Genomic DNA, 26,325 nt, shown 5'->3' on the forward strand with positions numbered 1-26,325 from the left:
AATACCACCATGTGAGGTGTCTAAGATCATGGAATTGACCCCCCAATCCAAATCTGGTATTGGGGAGCCAATCCCATGCACCCTGGGGGCTCCACCATGGACCCCCAGTACTGCCAAACCAGCTCTCTGAGGTTTCCACTGCAGCCCTAGCTGCTGCCACCTCACAGAGAGGTTTCTGCTCTCTTGGGAATTGAGCAGCCAAATCCCAGGAAGGCAGAACAATGTATTTCCTTTAGGAGAGGGGTGCTACAACCTCTCCCATTGGAAATAGGTGTTACAGGCGTGGGAGGGGTATCCTCCCAGAGCCTCGTGAAATGCTTTAAAGGGCACAAACGGTGCCCTCCTTGCATAATCCAGTCTACAACGGTTCAGGACCCCCAGTTTCTCCTCTGGCGTGAAACTGGACAAAGGAAAGGGGAGTGACCACTCCCCTGTCCATCACCACCCCAGGGGGGGTGCCCAGAGCTCCTCCAGAGTCTACCTGGCATTAGACATCTTGGATTCCAAGGTGTGGGGACCCTCTAGAAACCTCTGAGTGGCAGTACCAGCAGGTGACGTCAGAGACCCCTCCTGATAGGTGTATACCTGGGTAGGTGGCCAATCCCTCTCTCAGGGCTATTTAGGGTCTCTCCTCTGGGTGTTTCCTCAGATTCGGTTTGCAAGATTCCTCCAGGACTCCTTTGCATCCTGTGCTTCAGCTTCTACCCGTCAGGTCAACCGCAGACTGCTCCAGGAACCGCTGTAATTACAACAAAGTATCCAGGACGACTCCTGTGACCTGCAACTTCAACTCCAGCCAGAATAGTTTCTAAGGTGTGCATGTTCTGAGGACTGCCTGTCTTCACCGTGCACCAGAAGAACGGAAGGAATCTTCCACGGAGTGACAGAGTCAGTCCCCTGCTTCAGCAGGCACCTCTCTGCAACGACAACCAGTACTCTGGGACTCCTCTCCTGGCGATGAGCATGATCCCTGGAACACAGGTGGTAGACCGAAATGACCCAGACTGTCCAAAGATCAAGCTGTCCAAATTTGGTGGAGGTAACAGTTTGCCTTCATATACTGCAACAGTACCCCTGTCCACCATGTCTTCTGCAACTCCTTGGGCTTCTGTGCACTTCTTCCAAAAGTTCTTCATGCACAGCATAGCCACAGTCCCCAGCACTCCATCCTGCAATGCACAGCTCCCTGAGTTGTTCTCCAGCAGTGTGGGGCCCTCCAGTGTAGTGCTGCGACGACTGCACTTTGCATCTTCTTTGTCCCCATGTTCCGGGACTCCCGTGGGGGCTGCCTGGTCTTCTGAGGGCTCTCTGAAGTGGCGAGAGCCCTCTCTGTCTCCTCAGTCCAAGTTGAGACCCCCAGGTCCCTCCTGGGTCCATGCAGCTCCTCTTTGATGCAAACCACGTATTTGCTTGAACCAAGGCTTGTTGGTGGAATGCAGTGACGCAAACAGCCTACATCCAACAACTCGACGTGGGACATCTCTTGCACCAAGCAGAAACCCGCAACTGTCTTCTTTGATGCATTTCTGTACTTTTCTTCTTACTGGAGAATCCACTTTTGCACCTTCTTCCATGTTGGCAGGGGCTCCTGTTCTTCTTGGACTCTTCTTTGACTTCTGGACTTGGTCTCCTCTCTCCACAGGTCTTCAGGTCCAGGAATCCATCGGTTGTTGTTTGCAGTCTTGGTTGGTTCTTGCACAATTCTTCATCACAACTTGTAGTGTGTTCTGAGGAAACTTTCTGTACTTTACTCCTGCTTTCCTGTGCTCTGGGGTGGGGTACTTTACTTACTTCTGGTGTTTTCTTACACTCCCAGCGCCCCTCTACACACTACACTTGCCTAGGGGGGAATTTGAAATTTGCATTCCACTACTTTAGTATATGGTTTGTGTTGCCCTTAGCCCCATTGCAATCTATTGTATTTTCTACTGTTTGCATTATTCTATGACTGTTTACTTACCTGCTTTTGGTTACTAGTGTATATATTGTGTATAATACTTACCTCCAGAAGGAGTATTGTCTGTAATATATTTTTGGCCTTGTGTCACTAAAATAAAGTACCTTTATTTTTGGTTACACTGAGAATTGTCTATTGTGTATAAGTACTGTGCGACTGTAGTGGTTTTGCAAGAACTTTGCATGTCTCCCAGTTCAGCCTTGGCTGCTCTGATACAGCTACCCCTAGACAGCCTAAGCTGCTAGACACTGCCTACATTTCATTATTAAGGGATAAATGGACCTGGTATAAGGTGTAAGTACCTTAGGTACCCACTACAAACCAGGCCATAAACATCCTTTCTTTTCTGCTCATGTTGCATAGCTGCTAGTATTTGTCATATTAAATCTGTGATTGATACTCTGTCACACGGGTAGGCAAAGGGCGATGCAGATGGATAAAGGAAGCACTCTATGCCTTGTTTGGTTACATTTGGGTCTCTTTATTTTCTCTGCATAAGGCTCATGCTTTGTAATGTTTGTGGTTTGCTAAAGTCAGGAGACAATAGCACCAGGAGCAGTAAAAAGAGCATTCTTCAAATCCTGGAAGACTTCAAGGGCGGTAGCAGGAGGGTTTTTAAAGAGATACCAATTTCTTCAATGAGTCCATAAGAGAAGCTGATCACTCGGAAAAGAAAGGGATAAATCTCCTGTAATATCTTAAGAGACTGAAAAATGCTTGCATCTCCCTTTTTGTTTTGGGAAAAGGAGTTTCTGTTATTGCTTTTATTTTCTCTTTTTGGGGTTCAATCACACCATCTCCAAGGATATAACCCAGATATTTTACATTATGGTGTGCAAATCTGGACTTTTTCGCATTGATATGGATATGGGCCTGTTGTAATTCCAATAGAACTGATCTAAGATGGTCAAGATGTTCTGGCCGTGTCTTGCTGTATACCACTATATCATCCAGCCGAATACCCCTGGTGTTTTGCTAGTAGGCTGTTCATGAGCCTCTGGAAGATGGCAGGGGCCTCATGTAACCCTAAGGAGTAGCCCGTGAAGTTGTACAACCCGTTAGGCGTAGCAAAGGCTGTTTTCTCTTGGTCAGCTGGGTTTAACGGGATCTGCCAATAGCATTTAGTCAAGTCAGTAGTGCTTATGTAGTGTGGTTCCCCAAGCCTCTCAATCATCTCGTCTACTGTAGGTAAGGGGTATCCATCCAGTTTGGAGACTCTGTTTGCAGCCCAGAAGTCAATACAAAACCGTAAACCACTGTCCGGTTTTGGGACGAGTACTATCAGCGAACACCATTTGTTTTTGGATGGGAGTATGACCCTCATTTTAAGTATTTGTGTGACCTCTGCCTAGAGGTTAAGACCCTCGCTTCAGGAATACAATATGGTCGTTGCTTGAACAAAACCCCCTCCTGGGTCGGTATGGAATGCATAGTGAGGTTGGTCCTACCAGGCAGATCCGAACAAAAAATGCCTGCATAATCTGATAATACAGTCAAAAGTACATCTTTTTTTCTTTAGTTAGGGAATTATTGATGTCTGTGTCACTTATAGAGGATTTTATCTCCTCTACGGAGTTCACCATTTGTACAGTCTTGAGAGGAGATCCTAAACATTTTGTTAGGATGTTAATGTGATATAACTGTTTTTGGTTTTGGGGAAGGCGTAGCTGGTACGTGACTCTTCCTATTCTCTTAACTATCTCATAAGAGATATGACAGCGGAATTAGTTAGAAGGACCAGAGTCGAATCGCCTACAGCGAGTTCCCTCCGTTTACCCTTGTCATAGAAATACTTCTGTCTTTCTTGGAATTCCCCTAGGTTTTTATGGGCTAGAGCTCTTAGTTTCTCTAACTGCGATTTGAGCTGTCTAGTATATTCCAAAGGAGAACAGGCTTCCTCTTCGGAGTCTTTTTCCCATGCATCTTTTGTTATTTCCAGTAGAGTACACAGTCGTTGCCCAAAGAGCAACTCAAAAGAAGAGACCCACAAACCACTTTGGATTTGGCTTATTAAGTCAAAGAAGGCAAGCGAGAGTAACTGGTCTCAAGTTCTCCCATCACTAGACAACATTTTCTTTAGAGTTAATTTGAGTCTCCCGTTATACCTCTCAACAAGGCCATGTGTCTGGGAATGGTATGCGGAAGTGGTCAGATGTTTTATGTTTAATTGTTTGCAAACCTGTTTAATTATTTTAGAAACAAAGGGAGTTCTCCGATCGGTGAATATCTCACGAGGAAATCCCATCTGAGAAATCACTTCTATAAGTTGTTGGGCGACGACTTTTGACGTGGTCACTCGTAAGGGAATAGCCTCAGGATACCTCGTAGAATAATCAACCATTACCAAAACATATCAGAAACCTTTTGTGGACCTGAGCAGGGGTCCTATTAAATCCATACTGATACGCTCAAACAGCTTTTCAATTACGGGTAATGGTTTAGTGTTACCTGGGGTGGTTGATAGGGGTTCTTTTTCTGGCATATGGCACACTCCTGGCAATATTGTTTGACCTGTGCAGATATTCCCAGGCCAATAAACATTGTATAGGATACGCTGACTGATCTTTTCTATTCCGGAGTGACCAGCTGGTAGGTGAGAATGTGAAAAAACTAAACTTGGTCATGATATCCTAATGGAACCAACAACTGACGGGTATCAGTGGCCTTACCTAATCGGTAAAGGAGGCTCTTTTGTATGATGAAACGTGGATATGTAGGAGTAGAGAAGTCTGTGTTACTCTTGGCACTTTGCCAAGCATTCTGAAGGGTGCTATCATTAAATTGTGACAGTGCAAACCTTTTGTCCAGTACCCATGGTTCTGGGGTAAGAAGAGAATCATGAACAAAAGACTCTTTTGTGATTTGTTGGGTCTGGGTCATCTTTTATTGTAAAATGTTTCCTAACAACAACTCAAGAAAGTAGGGATTATCTGTACCCAAAATGAGATGTTCAAGGAAGTAAGGTAGAGCCCTATTCTTCCACTATGCTACTTACCCCTAAAGGGCTGGAGAGTTTAAGCCTTATAACTGGATATACCTTGGTGTCACCATGTACACAACATATCCTAACCTTTTTGTTTGGGATTATTTGGGAAGGATGTACCCAGTCTCTCCTGACTACGTATTGCCTACAGCCGGAATCTCACAAAGTGTTTATGGTTGCCCCATTTAACAATAAACTCACATAATAAAGGGGAGCAGGTTCCTAGGCATAGAGAACAGTTCTGGGAATACACCTGATGTCTATGGGTTCTTTATCTCCCGTCTCTTTTTGTCTTTTGTAGAATCGGGCAATATGGCCCCACTCTACACATTCACAGCAGTGAAGACCAGGGTTTACCACAGGCTCAGGTTTCCTCATCCTAATCTTGGAAGTTTCATTGGTGGTTTTGTTTTACTTTTTCTCATACTTTTGGCTAGATAGGGGGAGAGGCCTGAAAATCTTTTCAGAGTCGGGGGAATCCCTCGAGATGGGGCATGTGCAAAGGAAGTGGCCATTTCACATGCCTGGTCGAGAATCAACCCAGCATGTTGTCGTAACCATTTCTGCATTTGAAATGGTAATGCTTTCAAGTACTGTTCAAGGTAGATTTTTTCCATGATTTCTTCCTTTGTTGATTCCAAGGGTTTGAGCCAGCAATCTGCGGCGTCCTTTATCCTATAAAATTAGGTATTCGGGGTATCTCCCGTTGTACCTTTTTCCTTCCTAAATTTTAGTCTGTGGGTTTCTTCACGAATGACCGAACGATCCATAATAAACTGTTTGACCTCCCCACAACCTGTCATCCCATGCTGGTTGACAATCTGGTAGTCTGCTTGTGCTTCTTCTGTAAGCAATGGTGCTAAATAGAAGGGCCATTTTTCAGTTGGCCAGGAGCTAGCATGAGCAGCTTGTTCAAAGTTCAGAAAGAACACCACTGGGCCTTACCCAGGCACATACTTCTGTAATGGTACCATAGCCCCTGATACCGTGGGTCCTTGTGAAGGTCAATGCCAGCGACCAACTGACACTGCCCTTCTGCCATTTTAGTGAGATTGTTCCCTTGTAAATGAATTGCATTGGCGAATACGGTCCAGTCTACTTCCGCTTGCTTCATGTGTTTCTCAAGGGCCCATTCCAGTTTCTGCTGGCCCTCGTGTAATTGATGTACAACTTGTTCCATCTTGTAGCAGACAGGATTCTATCCTGCCAACTACGCCACTTGTCACATGGGGAGGCAAATGGCTACGTAGACAGATAAATGAAGTACTCTATGCCTTGTTTGGTTACTTATGGGTCTCTTTCTCTATATGAGGCTCGTGCTTTGCTCCTCTGTGGTTTGGTTCATAATGGTCGTCTCCATTTTTCCTCTCCCTTCTAGTCTCAACCAGACTGGACCACCGTGGTTGTTGCACCACTTAGACAGAAGAGGAAAGAACCACAGGTAAGCGCATACTCTTTAATTGTGTCTTATTTTTATGTGGGTGGGTGTGAGGGAGATAATCAACATTTTCCTTATCCCGTTATCGTGTTGTCATGCTTATTTCTCTTACTTGAAAATGTAGTATGTGAGGCTCGTTCTTATCTTCCAAACAAGAAGAGGAACCTGTCTCTCAGATGGGTGCCCCCTCCTCACAACTACCTGTTTCCCACCCTCCCACTCATGCTGGCAGGTGCCCACGTACATGGGTTAGCCGTGCTACTCTGGGAGCGTGGGGGGCAACATTAGAGGACGGTGGCCTCCTGGCTTGCTCCACCAACTCTCATCCAGTTCCCTGGAAGTTTTTGACAGGGCACTGGAGCCTCCCAATTCGTCCTGTGCCGGTCAGTCTGGTTCTTTGCCGGTCTCCCACGGTGTCTCCGTTTGGTGCTCCTCTCTCCCTCTCTTGTCGACACTCATTCCTTCCGGGTTCGATGTCCTTCCGATTTCCAGCCACCATCATCAGGGGGCTGAACAGCGTCAGACTCAAGGCCACGTCTCCCTGTGGATGTCTTAAAGGGATAGGCATCCCATGTAGTCTGTGAGAAACAGACAGGCACATCTCATGTTGCGGAAGGAGAAGGGAAGGGCCAGAGTAAAATCTCATCTAAGCTGACATTATCCCCGTCACACACCCCCACCCCAGGATTTTTCCGCTCAGGGAAAAGGGGAAAACAAGAGAGATAGTCAGTGTTACCCTGATCTCTACCCTTCCTATGGCGGACCTCAAATCTGAAGGGCTGTAAACACAAAAACCACCTCAGGACACAGTCATTGTTCTCTTTGTTACGCTGAAGCCAAGTGAGGGAAGCGTGATCGGTGTAGAGTACAAAAGACCTGCCCTCTAGATAGTAGCACAGCTTCTCAATACTCCATTTCAGGGCCACTCTTTTTCTACGGCGGAGTACACCTTTTCATGAGGGAACAGTTTCCTACTGATATATAGAAGAGGTCTCTTTTGCCTCTAGGCATCCATATGTGACAAAACAGCACCAATGCCCACATTTGAAGTGTCTGTTTGTAGAATAAAGGGTTTACTAAAGTCAGGAGACAACACCACCAGAGCAGTACAAAGAGCATTCTTCAAATCCTGGAAGGCTTCGAGCGCGGTAGATGGAGGGTTTTTAAAGATAAATGGAGATACCAATTTCGTCAATAAGTCCACTAGGGAAGCTGATCGCTCAGGGAAGCAAGGGATAAATCTCCTGAAATACCCTAGGAGACCGAGAAATGCTTGCATCTCCATTTTTGTTTTGGGAAAAAAGTTTCTGTTATGGCTTTTATCTTCACTTTTTGGGGTTCGATCACCCCGTCTTTAAGGATATAACCTATATATTTTACTTTATGGTGTGCAAATCAAGACTTTTTCGCATTGATAAGGAGGTGGACCTGTTGTAATTCCAATGAAACTGATTTAAGATGGTCAAGGTGTTCTGGTCATGTATTGCTCAATACCACTATATCATCCACGTAAGCAGCTGAATACCCCTGGTGTTTTGCTAGTAGGCTGTTCATGAATTTTGTGCTCCTCTCTCCCTTTCTTGCCGACACTTCTTCCTTCTGGGTTTGTCGCCCTTCCGAATTCTATCCACTATTTATCAGGGGGCTGATCAGCATCACACTCAAGTCCACGCCCCTTCTCACATCTCTCTGTAGATGTCTTAAAGGGACAAACGTCCCATGTAGTCTGTAAGAAAAAGACAGGCGCATCTGATGTTGCAGAAGGAGAAGGGAAGGGCCAGAGTAAAACCTCATATAAGCTGACATTATCCCCGACACATACTCCCAAGACATTTTGTACAGGAACAGCCCAATGCAAAAGAAATCATAATTTCTTCCAACCCAATAGTATATATTTCCATCGGTGTTTGACATTTCAGTTTCATCGGTCTCACATAATGCAATACCAAATCACTGAAGGCTATCATACTCAATGTGCATGTGTTCTTACCCACCAGTGGGCAATGGAAATCTGAGAAACGTAGCCCCTAGTGTGCCACCAGTGTTAAGGGTATCATAATATCCCAAATGCAGTAATATCATGCAAGAGATAACTGAATATATGAGATGATACAAACCATATGGTTCCTTCTCAATATTGAGCGACCAGCCTGTTTACGAACAGTTTATCTGTTCCCCCACAGAACCAGAGATGATATGTCCCTTATATTTATGACATTTCAAAAAACATTTTTCGTGTTCCATCCTAATCAAGTGGATATGTCAACATTTCTTCTCATTGGAAATGGCTATTCATTAAATCATGGATAGCAAAGGTGCCTTTTTAAATTCAGTTTGTGACATTTTCCAGTACGTTCTCTTACATCCAGGATATTTCTCACTGTGTGCCAATGGCTTTTCATGATGCCCATGATCCTGTTAATCTCTGTATCAATTTGATACAGAAATTATCAATTTGATATTATTCATATCATTTGTAACCTCTTTGTATTGTTCAATGGTTCTTCTCTTTTCACCATCTTTGTGAGATCTTTTGCATTTTCTAATAATTTTTGTGTGTAACCATGTTTTAGGAACCTTTCCTGTACTTTACACAAATTTTTGTTCAACTCTTTCTTGGTGGAACAATTCTTCCTCTCCCTAAATATTATGCCACACAGTATGCTCCATTTCAAATTTCGATCACAACGACTCGAAGCGTGTAATATACAGTTTGTAAGAGTACTTTTCGTAAAAGTGGTAGTTATAATTATCTTGTTCTTGATATACATCAGTGTATCCAAGAATTCTATTTTTCTTTTGAAATGTAAGTGTGAGGCCCTCCACCCTTCCAACTCAGGAAGACCCATTCAGTATGCAGATGAATGCAGATGTGACTGAGTGTCCTGCGTTTGTGGTTGTCTGGTAAAATGCACAAGGGAGCTGTCAACCAGCACAGACCAGATGTGGATTGGAGACAGGCTGTTAGGCACAGATGGTCTCAAGTGCAGAGAAATGCCCACTTTTTAAAAGTGGCTTTTCTAAAATAGTAATATTAAATCAAATCTCACCAATAAGCAGGATGTTCTATTACCATTCTGGCCATCCTAAATATCTCCTTGTTATTCTTTCCAGATTAGAATCTACCACTCAAAAGTTTTTGTGGGCAGTCCCATTGCTAGTCTATGAAAGGAGCAGGCCTTTCAGTAGTGGAAAACGAATTCATGAGTTTTTCACTACCAGGTCATATAAAACACATAAGTACATGTCCTGCCTTTTACCTACATAGCACCCTGCACTATGGATTACCTAGGGCCGACCTTAGGGGTGGCTTATATATAGCAAAATCTGAGTTTAAGGATTGGCAAGCAATTTTAAATGCCAAGTCAAAGTGGCAGTGAAACTGCACACACCAGCCTTGTATTTGCAGGCCTGAGACATGGTTAAGTAGAATTTATTTTACAGGCCCTGGGCACATGTGGTGCACTTCACTAGGGACTTACAAGTAAATCAAATATGGCAATTGGGTATGAACCAATGTTACCATGTTTAAGGGAGAGAGCATATACACTTTTGCACTGGTTAGCAGTGGTAAAGTGCGCAGAGTCCTAAAATCTACAAAAACAGTGTCAGAAAAGGGGATGGAGGCAGGCAAAAATTTGGGGGATGGCCACCCTAAGTTGTCAGGTCCAACAGGCAGTCTGGCAATAACTCGTTTTTTATATATCGCTTGGTAATCCAGGTTCTACCAAATCATAGTGCTCCAAATCAGGTGCCATTCTTAACAAAATCGCTATAATTAATTTGCATCAACCTTGCAGAGATGAAGAGGTGAAAAAGTTATGTCAGGTCTGTAATCTGTGGCATCCTCGTTCTGTCAAGACCTCTGCAGTGGGTGCATTAACCAACTCACTTAAGTAGACCTTAACACTAGGCGATAGCACGTGCTCTTGATAACTTCTGGAGAGTCACCAACCAAGCACATAGGTTAGTTCTAGGCAAGACGATGCGAAAGGTGTTGTCTCTAAAATGATGGCAAAGGAGTTGTGATTCCAGACCCAAGTACTTCACGGCCTCTAGCATGATAGCAAAAAATATCTAGCCTTTGGATGTAAATTGAGCCTCTTCAAATTGAGTTCAGTATTTGTATTTGTATTTGCAATGATTTACAAAGCGCGTTCCGGCTGTAGCATTAAAGCGCTACCAAAGAGATGAGCAGACAAATGACATGAGTGGGAGAAAAGAAAAGGACAAGAAGGAAGACAGCTCCACCTCAAAAGACGGGGGAGGTTATAGCGCGAGGAGCCAGGTTTTAAGCTGTTCTGGAGAGGCCAGAAAGCTTCTAATTTCCTGATATGTATTGGATGGTTGTTCCACAACTTAGTAGCCGCCACTGAAAAGGCCTTGTCACCCCATTTAACTTCCTGCAGCAGGGGACCACGGCCAAGTGTAAACTGGTTGATCTTAAATTGCAGTTAGGTATATACCATCTCAAAGTAGAGCTAAGATATTTGGATCCCTGGGAGTGTAAAGCCTCATAAGTGATGCAGAGGGCTTTAAAGGCAATACACTTCCCTATGGGTAGCCATTGCAGCTGCCTAAAGCTCTCCCTTACCGATGCCATCCAGGAAAGATCCAGCACAAGATGAGCAGCAGTGTTCTGAATGGGTTGCAGCTTATGAAGGGAGCCTTGATTAACATTCATCAGTAAGGTAATACAATAGTCTAGTTTGGACATAACCAGAGCAAGTACGAAAGAGGTCATCAGGTCCTGGAGGAGAAAAGGAAGATATTTTCGGAGTGTTTTAATTCCTTCCAGAAGCAGGTTTTAATAGTTTGATTGACCTGCAAGTCAAAAGACAGAGAGCTGTCGAACATAATTCCCAGGTTTTTGATAACAGGTAGAGGGGATGGCAGGTCTCCAAAAGATTGGGGCCACGAGCATGTACTCCATAACGAGCTGCTTGAATCAAAAAAATAAAATCTCAGTTTTCTCCAAGGTCATTTTCAGCCAATTGTGTCTCATCCACTTATTTACCTCATTCATGCAATTAAGAAACCTATCAGCAACCTCTTCCCAGTTTTTATTTATCAGGATAATGAGCTGGGGAGGAGACCTGGAAACCAAAAGAATGGACCAACTTCCCCAGTGGTGCCACATAAAGGTAGGATTGAGAGAGGATCCCTGAGGGACACCACAAGGAACTTGGAACGGGGAGGCTCTGAAGTCACCACAGCTCACAATGGTAGATCTCCCACTCAGAAAAGAGTGCAAGATGCTCAGAGCATCCTCTCTCACCCTGTTTCATCAATTGAGGGGAAATGGTATCAAATGCTGCCAAGAGATCTAGGAGTACCAAAATGGCTCCCTCCTTGGTCAACTAGCTGACGCATCAAATTAGAGGTAGCTATGAGGGCAGATTCTTAACTATGAGATTTATGAAATCTGTGCTGGGAGGCATCTAGGCATTAATTTTCTTGAAGAAAGTTTGCAAGTTTGATGTTAATATGCTTTTCTAAAATCTTGGCTGGGATAGGCAATAGCGTGATTGGGCGGAGATTTTTAGATCACTCGGGTCACCCCCTGGTTTCTTTTTGAGTGGGATCACAATCGCCTCCTTACAGGAGGGCAGAAAAACCTTAGAGTCTAGCACCTCACAATATGCCCTTTCCAGTGACTGAGAAATAAGGTTAGGCGGCAACCTTAAGACTTTAGTGTGGCATGGATTATCTGGGGATCCTGATCTGACCACTGATAAAAGAGATACAATTCTGTCAGCTGATGGCGAGGAGAAGTGAGTGAGTAAGCCTCGACTATGTGTCTCTATCCCAGCCACAGGGGCTACAAAGCCCAGGTCAGAGGAATGCGGGTAAAAGTCACCTGACTCTATAAAACCTTACTTTTGAAAAAGTCAGCAACCTTGTCGCAGAAAGCTACGGAGGTCTCTAAGTCATGGGAGGTGACTGGGGAGGTAAGTGAGCGAATCACCTTGAACACTTCTCTGGGAGCATTGACTGCTTCCCTAATCTATAAAATGCAGTATTTGGTTTTGGCTTTTCTACTCATCTGCTTATACTCTCCAAGCAATGTCCTGAGTTTTGCTCTCTCTTCTAAGCCCTGATCTAATTTCCATCTATTCTCTGACGTCTATAAACTCTTTGAAGATCCTTAAGTTCTTTAGTGAATCAAGGGGTCAATCCTCTTCTCCTGCCCATCTGATTGTCCTTCTTCAGGGGAGCGGAAAGATCCACTGCTGCCCTTCTTCCCTTTTCATACCTCTCTACCATGGAGCTATGCTGCCCCCATCCTGTCACAAGCAAACCTCCAGTGACAGCGTGAATATTTGCTCTCCGATTTTGCCCCAATTTCTGACCATCGTTACGACAGGAGGGTAGTTGGTAAATTCCACCCCTCCTGCTACCGTAAATGTCAGCAGATGATGATCAGTCCTTTCAAGGACGAGGTTCCCCGTCAGAGAGCACTCGTCATGACTAGAAAAGATGCCATCTCGAGTGTGACCGCCCATGTGGATGGGCAATGGAATCCTCTGGTCCCAGTCAAAGTTGGACATGAAATCCAGAAGAGTCCCCGTGGCACAGTCTATTTTATCCTCTAGCTGTAAATTAAAGTCACCTAGCACAATACATTTGGCAGACAATATTAATGGTTCTATAATTGAGGGCCAAAGTAATAGAAAATAATTTTTAGGTCCTGGGGGTCTATAAATCAGCAGGCCCTCAAACCATGTCAAATTCCTATGGTGCAACTTGAAACGGGCGCCTTCACATATTTCTGAGCTGACATTGATTTGCTCCAGTGAGCAATGAAGTTTACTTCTGAAGATAATAACCAGCCTGCCTAACCTCCTACTTTGTCTATCCAGCCTGGTGGCCTCATAGTCTACCAGAGTGGCTGTGGCAAAGTCAGGGCCGGAATATTCCCTGGCCCACATTTCTGTTACAAACAGGCAGTCAAGAACAAATTTGAACACTATGTTTAATAAGGAAGCGTGCATTAATCACACCACATTTTAAACTACCCGGATTGCAGGTCCCTCGGTCCTTAGAGGTAACAGGCTGAATATTCGGCCCTGAGCAGGCCTCATGGGTAGAAATAATCTGCACTGCCTCCCATGCGCAACAATCACACCTCCAGCCCTTTGTCTGGTCAGGGTTAATCCACTCCCTGTCACTACACATTAGCCGAGGGGCGAGACTCATCAGGAGCTGTCTAGAATACTGGAAGTGAAAGCCTTCTCCGGCAGGACAGGCAGTGTCCCCGTCCCCCGGAACCGGTTGAGCGTGGATGGGCGCAGACGGGCTTGCCTTAGGCATGCCTTCGGCACACCAGCTGTGCTTCCTCTGCGTGCCCGCCGCTGGCTCGGTTTAAATGCCGATAGCCGGTCCATGCGGCATCAGCAAAGCCAAGGGGACTAGCCCGCTGACCCATCTATGAGTCTGCCAGACACCCAAGATGGCTGCCACAAACAGAATAGGGAGGGCTCTAACAGGCCCTTGCAATCCCGGAAGCATAAAACAGAGAGGGAGCGTCAGTGTGTCACAGCCTAAGATAAAAATTAAGTAAAATGCCAAAATTAAAAATAGAGCCCTCCGAGGGATGCAACGAGAATCAATCCCCCTTGTCAGATTAAAAAAGTTATACAAGAAAAAAACTGTTAAAAACTATAAAGCAGTGCAAGCAGAAAAGATTCCCACCAGTGAACAGTTAGCTCTCTCCTACGGTTAGCGCACCCATGGCCGGCTCGGTTTAAATGCCGATAGCCGGTCCAAGCGGCATCAGCAGGGTCCAGGAGACTAGCCTGCTGACCCGCCTATGAGTCTACCAGACACCCAAGATGGCCACCACAAACAGAACGGGGAGGGCTCTAACAGGCCCTTTCAGCCCTGGAAGCATAAAACAGAGAAGGAGCATCAGCATGTCACAGCCTAAGATAAAGATTAAGTAAAATGCCAAAATTAAAAATAGAACCCTTTGAGGGAGGCAATGAGAAACAATCCCCCTTGTCAGATTAAAAAAGTTATACAAGAATAAAACTGTTAAAAACTATAAAGCAGTGCAAGCAGAAAAGATTCCCACAAGTGAACAGTGAGCTCTCTCCTACGGAGAGTGCAAACTCAATACAAAGTGCAAACTCAATACAAAGGTATTACAGCACTTTACATGAGCACTGGTCACATTACACAGGAACACATTCAGTTTTAGTAGCAAGCGGAGATTAGGTGATTTGCCCAGAATCACGGGATTAAGTGATTTGCCCAGAATCACAGGATTAAGTGATTTGCCCAGAATGACAGGATGTTGAGCCTGCACCAAGACTCAAACCGTGTTGCCCAGCTTCAAAGTCAGAAGCTCTGGCCCTTACGCCATATCCTCTCCTCTAGGTTTCTTTGTCTGTTCTGTGTTGGAGCAGTCTGGGAACAACTTGTTTTTCTTATATAGTGCTTGGTAATACAGGTTGTGCTATTTTATAGCACTGCAAAGCAGGTGTCATTCTTAACAAATTCATTTGCATCAACAGGAGAACAGTTGTTTCTCAAACTGTGGCCACCAGGACCAGCCACTGGTTGTACTTATGTAACCCAAATGTGTTGTTGTGACTTAAGTCTTTTTTGTATAAGACAACAGAGAAAGACTACAAAAAGATGCAATGACGTGTTCAGAGTTGTCGCTGGCACAACATTGATAGGTTATTTTAATATGGCTCCCACAGGGCCACGGTGGAATGACCCTAGAAAATTTAAATAGTGTACATCAAGTGGGTTTTTTACATAATTGCATCACACAGTTTGTTGACATTACAAATATTTGAAATTTGAGGTGCCTGCATTTAAGTGAAGATAGCCTGAATATGGGCTAAGGTAGCCCACAGCCCTAATGTGTCCTCATCAAAAATCTGCATGGCAGCAAGGATTAAATGTTTGATTTTCAGAGGGGTAGCTTGGCCTTTCATCATTCAGGGTGTTACCACCTGAGCATTTGAATGATATATGACACCATCACTGCATGGAAGAGACCAGCTATCACTGAACTAACACACTGAGCCCAGACCACCACTATCTCAGTTAGTAAGAACTTTCAGAACCCAGCCACAGCTTAAGATGAAGCCATACAGAAGGCAAAAGTGTGCAAAACAAACTGTAGGAAAGTTATATTTATGTTTTATCTTGTGTCTGTCTCTTGGTTCTTTCCTTGTCCTGGGTACATGTCTTGTCATGGTTTTGTGTGTGATGCCATTTGATTCCTCAGGGTTTTTGTATGTTATCTGGAAACAGGAGAAGCTACTCAGGGAATAAAGTGATAAACTTGTGCTGCTGGTGGGACAATGTCACATACATGACCAATCACCTACCTTCTGTACTGATTTACATAGTAATAAATGCTTCAACACGTGCATTTGCCTGCCTCATGCTGTGCATCTGCTTCTTCTCTTCAGATTACCTATTAACAGGTCCACTGGAATTATGCAGCAAATGGCAGGCAAAAGTATGTGGCAGAGGTGCCTGAATTATGTGGCTAGAAAGCACAAATTATTCTGCTTAATGCTGCACATTCAGTGGCAACATTATTTAGCTGTTTTGTCATTTAACACACATTAATATGGTCTGAGGAAAGGTTTCTCCTTATTAGGACCAGATTAACGCATGACCACAAGAGTCGGCAACTAAAAAGTGACCAGATGACCTCTGCAAAGAATCTGCCTCTCTGCAGAATATGGAACAGTCACAGAACTGCATCATTTCAGTGCTCCTTCCTCTTACTAACATGCTTCAAAGTAGACATTGCATGCTAAATGTGGGCTACATAAATGATCGTTATAATTTTATTATTATTGTTATTGCATTATTTGTGTGTTAGGGTTATGAGGAGGAATGCATCTTTACAACTGCACTACGTACACATGACACAGTCTAGGTTTCCAACACAGGAGTTACTATTTTTTCCAAAGTAATACATTATTCCTATTTTTGACTTGTGAGGCACTGAGAATTTGAGGCTGGCGAACATCTATTTATGCTTCACAGACTTGGACACATCCGCACTCAGCATCATAACAACATTGATGTGTTTCAGAGCAGTGGTCCACGACATCTTCAATACACACAAATATTCATGTCACGTGACCAGATTATTTCTGCACATCTTCTTTGACTTTAAGAGCAGTCAGAGCTGAGTCACTGCCTGAGAGGGACATGACTGTCTTATCTTATTCTCATTGTGTGTTCTAAGACTACACACCAGAAGTACACTAATTCTGTATGACTTATATTTGTTGCATTTGGGGATGCATGAGTTCCCCTTCATTTGGTATTTGGTCTAACCAAGCCCTGTGGTGTAAGGAAGGTGCCTTATGGAGTCACCTAGTGGTTAGGTGAAATTATTGCCAATTTACCTTAAAAACCTTTATGAGGACTGCACCATTGGCACAGTACTATTTTGCCCAAGGAGCTGAAAATCGCACCTGCTTCCTGGCCCAGCTGTTCCAACAGAACATCCATTGAATGGCTGGGCCAAATTAATTCTCACATGGTTTGTCCCAGCCTGTAATGGCACAGACAAGCTAAAAACGATAGAGCGGAGTGTGCCTCACCATGTCTCAGAATGTTCTATTCAATATTACAGTTCACACAGAGCTCCTTCCCAGCTGGAAAAGGTCTGTGAGATTTCATATTTACGGCTGTGCCACATAACCAAACTATGTCAAAACCGGAAAGGGGACCAAGCATCAGTGTGATATAATACAAGGCATCACCACTGCTGTATCCAGTGCCATGTCAATGATGTGGACAGTGGCCACCCTTGGCTGGATCAATGTCCACATCCTGGTCTGCAGGTATATTTTGAATGCAAACCTTTTCCCAGGACCTTATTTGTCACCATGTGGTTTGCTTGTCAAATGATTCCCGGAAAGCAGTGCCCCATAGCACTCATTGTCCAATGAACAATAATTTGCCTATATAGGTTCAACTTACTTCTGTGAATGGCATGATTTACAAAAGTGGAATATGAATTTGAGCTGATAACTCAATTTACACACACATAATATAACACCTGTATTATGTAACATTAGGTTGGAGTAAATCTGCTCTCATGGGTGTGGAGTGTGCATTCCACAGTGGGAATACCATAGAGAGTTTGTGCACACTGACAAATGTATGAATTTATTAACTACTCACAGACACTCAGGCTGGAAAGGTTTAGAGACTTACTGTTGTTACAGACAGGAGTTAATATGTTCTCAGCAATAGACTGAGGGGAACATCACTAAAATGTGTGGAGTTTTAGGAGATGTCGCTTCTCAACCGGGAAAAACATTTTCCCAGTGGAAATTGGCAGAGGAGGGAGTTGGACAAGGTAAATGTCTCAGTAATAATTTTTTCTCATATGAAATTGTTTTCCATGAGCATTTATGTATGTGAAGCTGCTTATGATTGTGAGTAATTCTGAAAAGTTGTGACTGTTGCAGGTTACCTGGATTACTTCTGGAATTCTTTGAGAATTCCAAAATCAGAATTGAAAATTTCCCCTTTAAACTAGGAGCAAACTTAAGACTGTAGGTCTTCTTAGTGAACGTGGCCCCTTCTGACTGAAAAAAAAAACACACACACACACAATTGTAGAACATAAATGGAGGAGTTATGACTCCAGGCCAGGTGGCAGCCAAATGCCCCATCCTCCCTGTGAATATTTATGTTACTGTTTCACTTCTGTATTTCTAACTTGCCATTTAAAATGAAGCTGGTGATTTATGGTCAGATAGTCTTTATTTGCTTCTGTACACAGAAGTTTGGCCTGATTTGCTAGTTGCATGTCTTTGCATTCTGAAACAGTCCTCTGTGGTTCGGGTGAAAAGCCATGGCTGCTTCATAGCGTCTTCGGCCTGGGTGAAAAGTTCGTATGGGCCTAAACTAATTTCTTCTCAAACATTTTGAACACTGGATTTTTCTACTTGCTGGAAATGCTTGCTTTGGGCCTCTGTCGTTATTCTCCTCACTCAGAGAGGAGAGACGTCGGTGACCTCACCAGCCGACTGGGAGGGCAGGATCCATGCCAGGGTTGCAGGGTAACCACTATGTAAATACGTTCTGTATAAATTATTTTTATGTAATTTATCTTATGTGGGTATCAAGAAACTCCGACATGATTCTAGACCCAGCTTGGGTTCCCAAGAAAAATATATATTTGAATCCTTTTCATAGTTTGAAAAAATGTCAATGAACCAGCCACATAGGAGCCTCACACTTTGTTGTCCAAACCCAGGCTTCCTGCTCTACTCTGAGTTATCCAGATGGCAAGGCCAAGACTTCAAATTCTGAGTAGTCACCCCAACAGAGATACTTCTCACTTCAAAACCATCAGCCAGTGCACAAATGTATGCACTGAAAAGGCATAGCCAAGGTCCATGAGATTCAGGAACAAATATCTGTTCTACAGAGTCTAGTCCTGAGCCGAGGGCTGTCATGAGACTATTAACTTAAGACAGCGCTTTAGATGAATACAAGTACCAGCCCTTCTGTATTTCCATTTAAAACACTGACCCAAGGTCACAGATGTCGCACATCTGGAACCTGTCCTGTCGGTCCATCTACCTGTGAAGCTCTGTTTCACCAATCTGCACACATTCGAAGCCTCCTGATCAGTTAAGATGCCTCTTCTGTTATTCTCTTTCTATAAAGTCAATGTTTTTAAAAGTTAGGCTGGCATTGCCAGTATAGAGGAATAGTTCCTTTAAACGTTTACCACACAGAAATATATGGCTGCCCCCTTTACATTGCTCCTAACTCTTTTGACCTCCTCATTCTCTGGATTAAATGCCACAAAGGTGCTTCTTTGTGGCTTGGTTGTTGCTATAAAAGTTTAGGTAAACACACTAGAAAGGGTTGCATCTCTAGGGTATCACAGCTAGTCTGTATGAATGAGGCAAAAACACTCCCAAGATGGCTGCCTTGTTTTGTCCTCTCTCTTGCACCGTCACACCTGGGAGGGTTACTGTGACACGTGGCATACATCCACTACACTCCAAACCAAAACGCATGGGTAAAAGACATTGTCATTTACAATGCCAACAGCTTGAACTCTCACAAATGTGAGACCTATTGCATTGCAAATGCTTGTTCTCGAAAAGGACTGCTGTAGCTGCCATACACGGAAGCAGCAAACCATGTATGTTGCTGCTAAGTTTGGCCAGTGGAAGTGGGTTGATGGCCACCTCCTGAAAGCTGTGCCCTACTGAACCCCCATCCCAACTACCGCCACTGCCCACATCATGAACCCCCCTCCCTAATGCATAGCATCCCCTTGCTTCGTTAGCTATCCTTCCCTTTTCAATAAAAAGCATGAGCCCCCCCTAAAGGCCCCCCCTCTTCAGATCATGCAAGACCCATCTTCTCAGCTGTAATTTTTAATCATAGCTGCTGAAAGCCCTGTCCTAAGTGGCCAAAACAACATTCAGCTGGGAATCTTCACAGGTGGAGGGCCAACAGAGCAGTGCGACTCACGTTTACATTACATAACAGAGAGAATACCAAATAAGAGGGGAAAGTAGCACTGCAGTAGACTGGGACCTGACCCCATAATAGGCTCAGTGCCCCACACTTACACAACCTTTGAGAAGGAGTGAGCCAAGCCTAATTAGCTGGTACAATTAGGAAAGGCTGGAGTTGCCCAGACTATTTATGGAAAAATGATTTATTGCGGTTGTCCATGCACCATCCTTTACATCAAGGAGGTGGCAAAATGCATCGGTATGTTCCGGAAAAAAGATTAATACAATAAATTATGACAGTGACCTAAAGTTCATCTCCCCACTTTGACCTCAGTCTCTCACTGCCAAAGAAAGTAGCCACACTCAATTCAGATGTGAAAAAGCCACATACCTAGCTCGTTAAAATTAGCACTCGTTTCCATTCGAGTTACCTCCCTTCTCCCTGCGGGTAATGTCTTTGACATTGTGTTTGGAATCATTTGCAACACCTTCAAATATCTCCAAACGAAGAGTTCTCTAAACTCCGAGGATAGATTTTCGGTTTGTTTAAGTAGGCAGCAAAAAGGTTCTTTTGTATTGCAAGAACCCAGGAAGTAGGGGTGCAGTTCAGAGTTCAGAAAGTGAATGGGCAATGAAGGTGCATTTTAATTTGTTTTTAACGTGTCCACTTGCTGTTGGTTCAAAGCAGAGGTCAAGTGTCAGGCAATGTCTTCGGGCAAACTTTCATTTCTTTCTTCGCAAAGTGAGGACATTTTGTTAGATGAACCAAGTGACAATCTTACTTGAGTACAAGAAGCATGAAAGGAAAGCCTGTCAGGATATAAAATGCTTTCTAACATACAACAAAATTTACATACCTGTAAATGGACAAAAAAAATTAAATGTATCGCCTGCAAAGGAAATACAAATTATGTAAATGCTATTGTAATTCGATCTGCTGGAAAGAAAGATTGTATTAGGATTCACAAATGATGACTGCACAGAAATATGATTTTCACACATTCTTGTGTTTGTGTCATATAGGTTTAGCAGTAAAGCTTCATGTCTAGTCCTAGTTTAATGGGCATTTCCAAAAGAAATTATGGAAAATGTGCTCTATGTAAATTTACCACACCATATTCTAGTCATATTTGGGACCGTGTGTTCCAAAATCTCCACTGGACACACACTACTCCCCCACCATTCTCCTACTGAAAAGGGGTGGCTCATTTGCTACACTTGTCTTTTGTGTAAAGCGTGAATTTTTCACCATTCCCACAACGTCACTGACGCAACATTAATGGCAGCACCCCCCACTCTTAAAATTGTTCTAGCGCCACTGCAGTTTCCTGTAGTGAACAATTCCTTGAACTCAAGTTTTTCTCACCTATTTCCCTGCTTCGGGTTCACCTGGTTTATGACTAAGACTTTGGACTCAAGTGAGGACTTTCACTTCAGGACTGCAGATTGTTGCGAGCACCGAGTGTGTTTTTTTTAATCCCTCCTACTGGTATATCGGAAGAGAGGAGTTCTCTCTCAGGATCAATTCCATTATGGCTATTGCTTCACTGGGGAATCGTTAAGATCTGCCACAACCAATTTATCAAGTCTTAATACCCAGAAGATATGCATACTCAAGTAACATGTTTGTACTCCATAAAGTCTGATTTTCCGTTTGAGCTCCCGCTGTTTATTGACATCTGTGTGACCCACTGGATGGTCATGAAGGGAAGCAGACTCCACCTCTGGGTAAAGGTGAATTCTATGGCTGTATTATCGAAAGTGCCCTGGGAGTGTAATGGGCGTGTGCTCCTGCTTTGTTGCTCCCCTTTACAGAGCACTTTGATATTGCAAAATGGGCCGCAGATGCTTGTGCGGCCCCTTCTGTAATACAGATAGCGCTGGCATGTATGTAGCGCCATCACTATCTTGAGAAGGCATTCCCTCATTTGCATAAGAGTGTGGCTCCATGCAAATGAGGGAATCTCTTTGCCTCTGAGCCCAAGCCATATTGTGGACATAGGCACAAAAAGGCAAATAATCCATTAGGAGGCACACTGACAGTGCATCACAAAAGGTGGCACACTGTCAGTGCGTCCCATGAGGACAGCCTTCTGGACGGGATAAAGGAGAGTGAACATACAGGCTTTAGATCAGCACATGGAACAGAAACTGCTCTAATTCATGCATCAGATGAACTAAAAATGATTGTGAATGGTAAGGTGGCAGTATTAATATTGTTAGATTTATCTGCCGCCTTCAACATGGTTGACCACTCAATTCAGCTGGAGAGATTGAAGGAAATTGGAGTCGAGGGTATATTTCTTGATTGGGTTGACTCATTCTTAAGTGATAGATATCAGGTAATCTCAATTCCTCCTTTTCAGTCTAAATTTAGAAAGATATGTCATGGGTTCTCAGAGAGATCGGCGTTAAGTCCTATTCTTTTTAATGTATATCTGCAGCCACTATTGAAGCTAATTGGATCCTATGGAATCATGTTTGTCAATTATGTTGACAATACGCAAATTATTCTATCTTTAAATAATGATGGTCTACCTCACCTAGACAGGCTGCATGCCTGTCTGTTGGACATGGCAAGTTGGCTTAAACAGAATAAACTAAAATTCAATGAGGGCAAGACAGAGTTTTTATGCTGTAAATCTCAGAACAAAGTATTTTCTCTTCCAGGCAACGTCTGGCCCTGGAACAGCTGGTATAGTGGATCCTATTTAGTTTTAATGGGAATCAGGAGTTTAGCTTAGCCTTTGGCTTACAGGCCTGTGCCCCCGTCACCTAGTGACTTTTAACCTACTTAGCTTGCTCTGTTTTAGCAAATGTATTTCTTCCAAAACAACTGCCATGTTTATAGATAAGAATATGTTTTAGATTCACGTGATCAGTGCCACTATGTAAAGGTGTCACTATCAGCGTCAAAGATAAATGAGATACGTAGGTAGGTATTTACATCATGTACTTTCCCACTTTCGTATGACAAAAACATAATGTACCTGCTCAGGGAATTGTTGATATAATTGCTGCCTCAAGCATGCCTTCTTATCTATTGTTTCGTAACACACCTGTGCCAGGGGTCCTACAAGAGCTGTATAAATACATCTCACACAGACAAGATAATCCGAGGGATACCTACTAGATGCCATTGACGCTATCTATGCTGCACATCACCTTGGTGCTGACCCAGCCTTTGTGTCCTCACCGAGTCTGATGTAGAGACCTCATTCCAAGGTAACAAGAGTTGGGGGGCTCATCTCATGGACATGATACTGGCAGATTAGGTTTAACACACCTAGCTGTCTTTAGGTTAGAGATTAGGCTCATCATGCTAGGTATTAGGGTTTATTTCACACTTATTTTACATCTCCTGTTATTGCAAGATGGTGGGGGTCTTTGTATTCATGATTCTCGTTTTTACGATTCTGTATCTTGCATTGTTCAGTATCCTAATCATTGCAGCACATGCAATTTACAGTAGATTGCAGTCTTGTTCAAAGAACCTATTGAAAACTTTACTGCATCTCTTTCATTGCTTGTGTATGACTGAGACATGTTGCTCATGTGAGAAAAGGGTAATCTTCATTTGACCACAACCTCCCTGAGATGTCGCACACTTGAGTCCATGCATAAAGGCTGCCAGAAGTCACCTTTTACTGTTTGTGTTTTTGGTGAGGTTCTGCTTGTGAGCTGGGAGTGTTGGGCCGACAGTTGCGACTTGTTGTAGGATTAACCTAGTCACCTACGAACAAAAGTGCTGTCATCCCATAGCCAGCAGTCTTGCCTAGAGAAAGAGTTAAACTACGACATTTGGGCACTATGGAGACTGCACATTGCATTTATAATTTGGGAGTCCTGATAGACAAAGATCTTAAAATGGAAACATAAGTGGATAAAACAGTGTCCATATGTTATGGGCTGTTAAGGAATCTTAAGAAAATTGTTGGTCTGCTACCCCAACCAGCAAGGAAGTTGGTGATTCAGAGCACAGTGTTTAGTAGATTAGATTATTGTGAGGCACTGTTGCTAGGTATCCCTGACTACTTGATGAACAGACTGGAGAGGATATAAAAAATGGCAGCGAAACTGACTTTAAATAAGTCCAGGTTTGATTCAGCCTCATGTGTCTTAAGAGAGCTACATTGGCTCCCAATGAAGGAAAGAATCATATTTAAAGAAATGTGCATTATTTTTAAAGTCCAGAATAAAATGGGTCCTTCAGTTTTAGAAGATAAAGTTACAGACCGCAGAGACAGCTTTGATTTGCTGCAGGAAACCTGATTTGTGTATCCAGGTTTTAAAAGTTAAAATATGGTGGCAGGCCTTTTCAAGTTAGAGCTGCACAGTGGTGGAATAATCCTTATGAAGGAAGAAACCGTGTTTAATTTTAGGAGAAAGTTGAAGACCTGGCCCTTTCCTATACAGGAAGGAGCTCTAGGGGTTTCAGTGTGATACGTGTGAGCTGCCGCCCAATGTCTTTTTCTCTTTGATGATACTGCAACTGCTCATTTTAATCTGGTGTTCAGTACTGTTTTTTAGGGACAGGATATCTGCTATGTGAACGTTGCGCTTTATAAATATGTGATAATAATAATAATGATAATAATAATAAAGGGAGTCCCGTGAACCCTCCAGACAAGCCCCTGGAGGTGGGAGCAGTGACTCACTATGCCCACCTATAGGGGGCTCTCTGTCCTCTCACGAAATTGCAGGAGGGTGCTGCATGCACAGTGAAAAGTAGAGTGGATGATTACAGCAGCAATTCGGTATTTCCCTGAATACTCTGCCCCTAGGGCAGCCTAAGTTCGGGGCTACTCTGAGGGCAGTACATGCATTATAACTGAGCTCACTATTCAAGTTCGCTCTGTGGTGCAAACATGAACAGCGCACCAGATACATATTACAACCCCAGGTGTCAAACATCCGCCCAGATTGCATTGGCAGACTACTGGGTGACATGGCGTCAACCTTGCAAATCATATAGATGGAATTAGCTGCTTAGCACACAGTCCACTTATCACTCTTAACAAGGTATCTTTCTTTCAACGCCACCTTACAACTTCGCCCAGCACAGATAGGAGGGACTACAGTCTCTAGATTGTTTCGTTTGAATGTCTCTTTGGTATTCTTGGACTGCCTGGTGGCAGTGGGTAGCGTGGGTTGTCAGCACCCGGGGCAAGGCAAGTAATTTGTGCCCCCTAACCCGTGGATTTAGTCTCTTCCAAGATGTTGCGTCCGGTGCGGCCGGCCCCCCCTGCACCCCCAAGCTACGCCACTACCTGGTGGTGTAACGTTTGTTCATGAGGTGAGGGTTAATTTGTGCTCAATGGGAGGAAAAAGTGCAAGTCGCAGGGCCTGAGTATACCAGACCCCGAGTGGTATACAATATTTATTTCAGCCGATAAAATACTATACCCCTTTGTTTGGAATTCATTGGGTATGGTAAATTCTAGTTGTCACAATCTTTGCCCTGAAAAAACGAGCCACATCATGCGGATAGTGCATGGATGCTTACTACCTACATGGGATTTTTTTCACCCATTAAATTACGACATGTTTGCCCTGACGAGATTTACAGAGATGGTGCAAACTTTATTGCAACATTGTACCACTCATAATCAGGCCCATAGTTTTCTTTGCAGGTCTAAAGAGCAGGTCTAAAGAGCAGCTAAAGATTCCTTGTCTTGGATCCCTATCCTGCTGGACACAATGACTGAATTCACCTCATTATCATTAAAGGTAGAATACCGACAAAGGGAAAGAAAAAGGGAAATACATGTGTTAGCACCCTATAAGCCATTCATGAAGCCAACTAGCGACTAAACCTCTATAACAACCACACAACGTATGTACTGGAAGGACTCTGCAGACCTAAAGCCAAATCCCCCTCTTGAATGCAAAGTTTTAGTCACCCCCCAGGTGACTGGAAGCAGGAAAACAGGTGAGCAAAACCTGAGTCTAAGGAATTGTTCACTCTCTTCATTGGGTTCTTGAAAGACAAAAGAACGAGCGTTGCTGGCTATTTATATAAACTGACAATCTCTCCTCAGTGTTCAGGGAACACTCTAATTATAGATAATTGAAGGTGTTGCAAATCATCATTATGATTTGATTTTTGGATAATATGGTTGGATGTAATTTCTGCCCCAAGAAAGCCACCGCCAAAGCACCAATTGGTTGCAACCATTACTTCTCAGAGTACAACACTGACAGACCATCACTATGGATTTTGTTCAAATCTGCCTGATTCTGAAGGAAAAACATCTGCCCCTAACCAGTCTGCTATCAGCAGCAGCTCTGGACACAGTTTTTGACCACTCTAATCAGATTACACAACTTACCTACCCATGATAACAGCCTCTGACAAGGTAAGCCAATTCCTCTCCAACAGCTAGCATTGGCAAAGTTGAGAGATTGAGCCTTTGGGCTTTGCCAGTGCGTTTTTGTTGAAGCTGTTCAGCATCAGTCAAAA

General features: G+C 43.6%; 1 long non-coding RNA gene across 1 annotated transcript in view; it reads left to right on the forward strand.

Annotated features, from left to right (window-relative positions):
* Positions 1–26,325, forward strand: part of LOC138288544 (uncharacterized) — a 58,893-nt gene that overhangs the window by 9,683 nt on the left and 22,885 nt on the right. The window contains exon 3 of the long non-coding RNA XR_011202449.1: positions 6,319–6,381. This is a non-coding gene — a long non-coding RNA (uncharacterized lncRNA). The remainder of the gene's footprint in view (positions 1–6,318; positions 6,382–26,325) is intronic.

Source organism: Pleurodeles waltl, chromosome 4_1 (assembly GCF_031143425.1).
Source record: "Pleurodeles waltl isolate 20211129_DDA chromosome 4_1, aPleWal1.hap1.20221129, whole genome shotgun sequence".
Taxonomy (NCBI): domain Eukaryota; kingdom Metazoa; phylum Chordata; class Amphibia; order Caudata; family Salamandridae; genus Pleurodeles; species Pleurodeles waltl.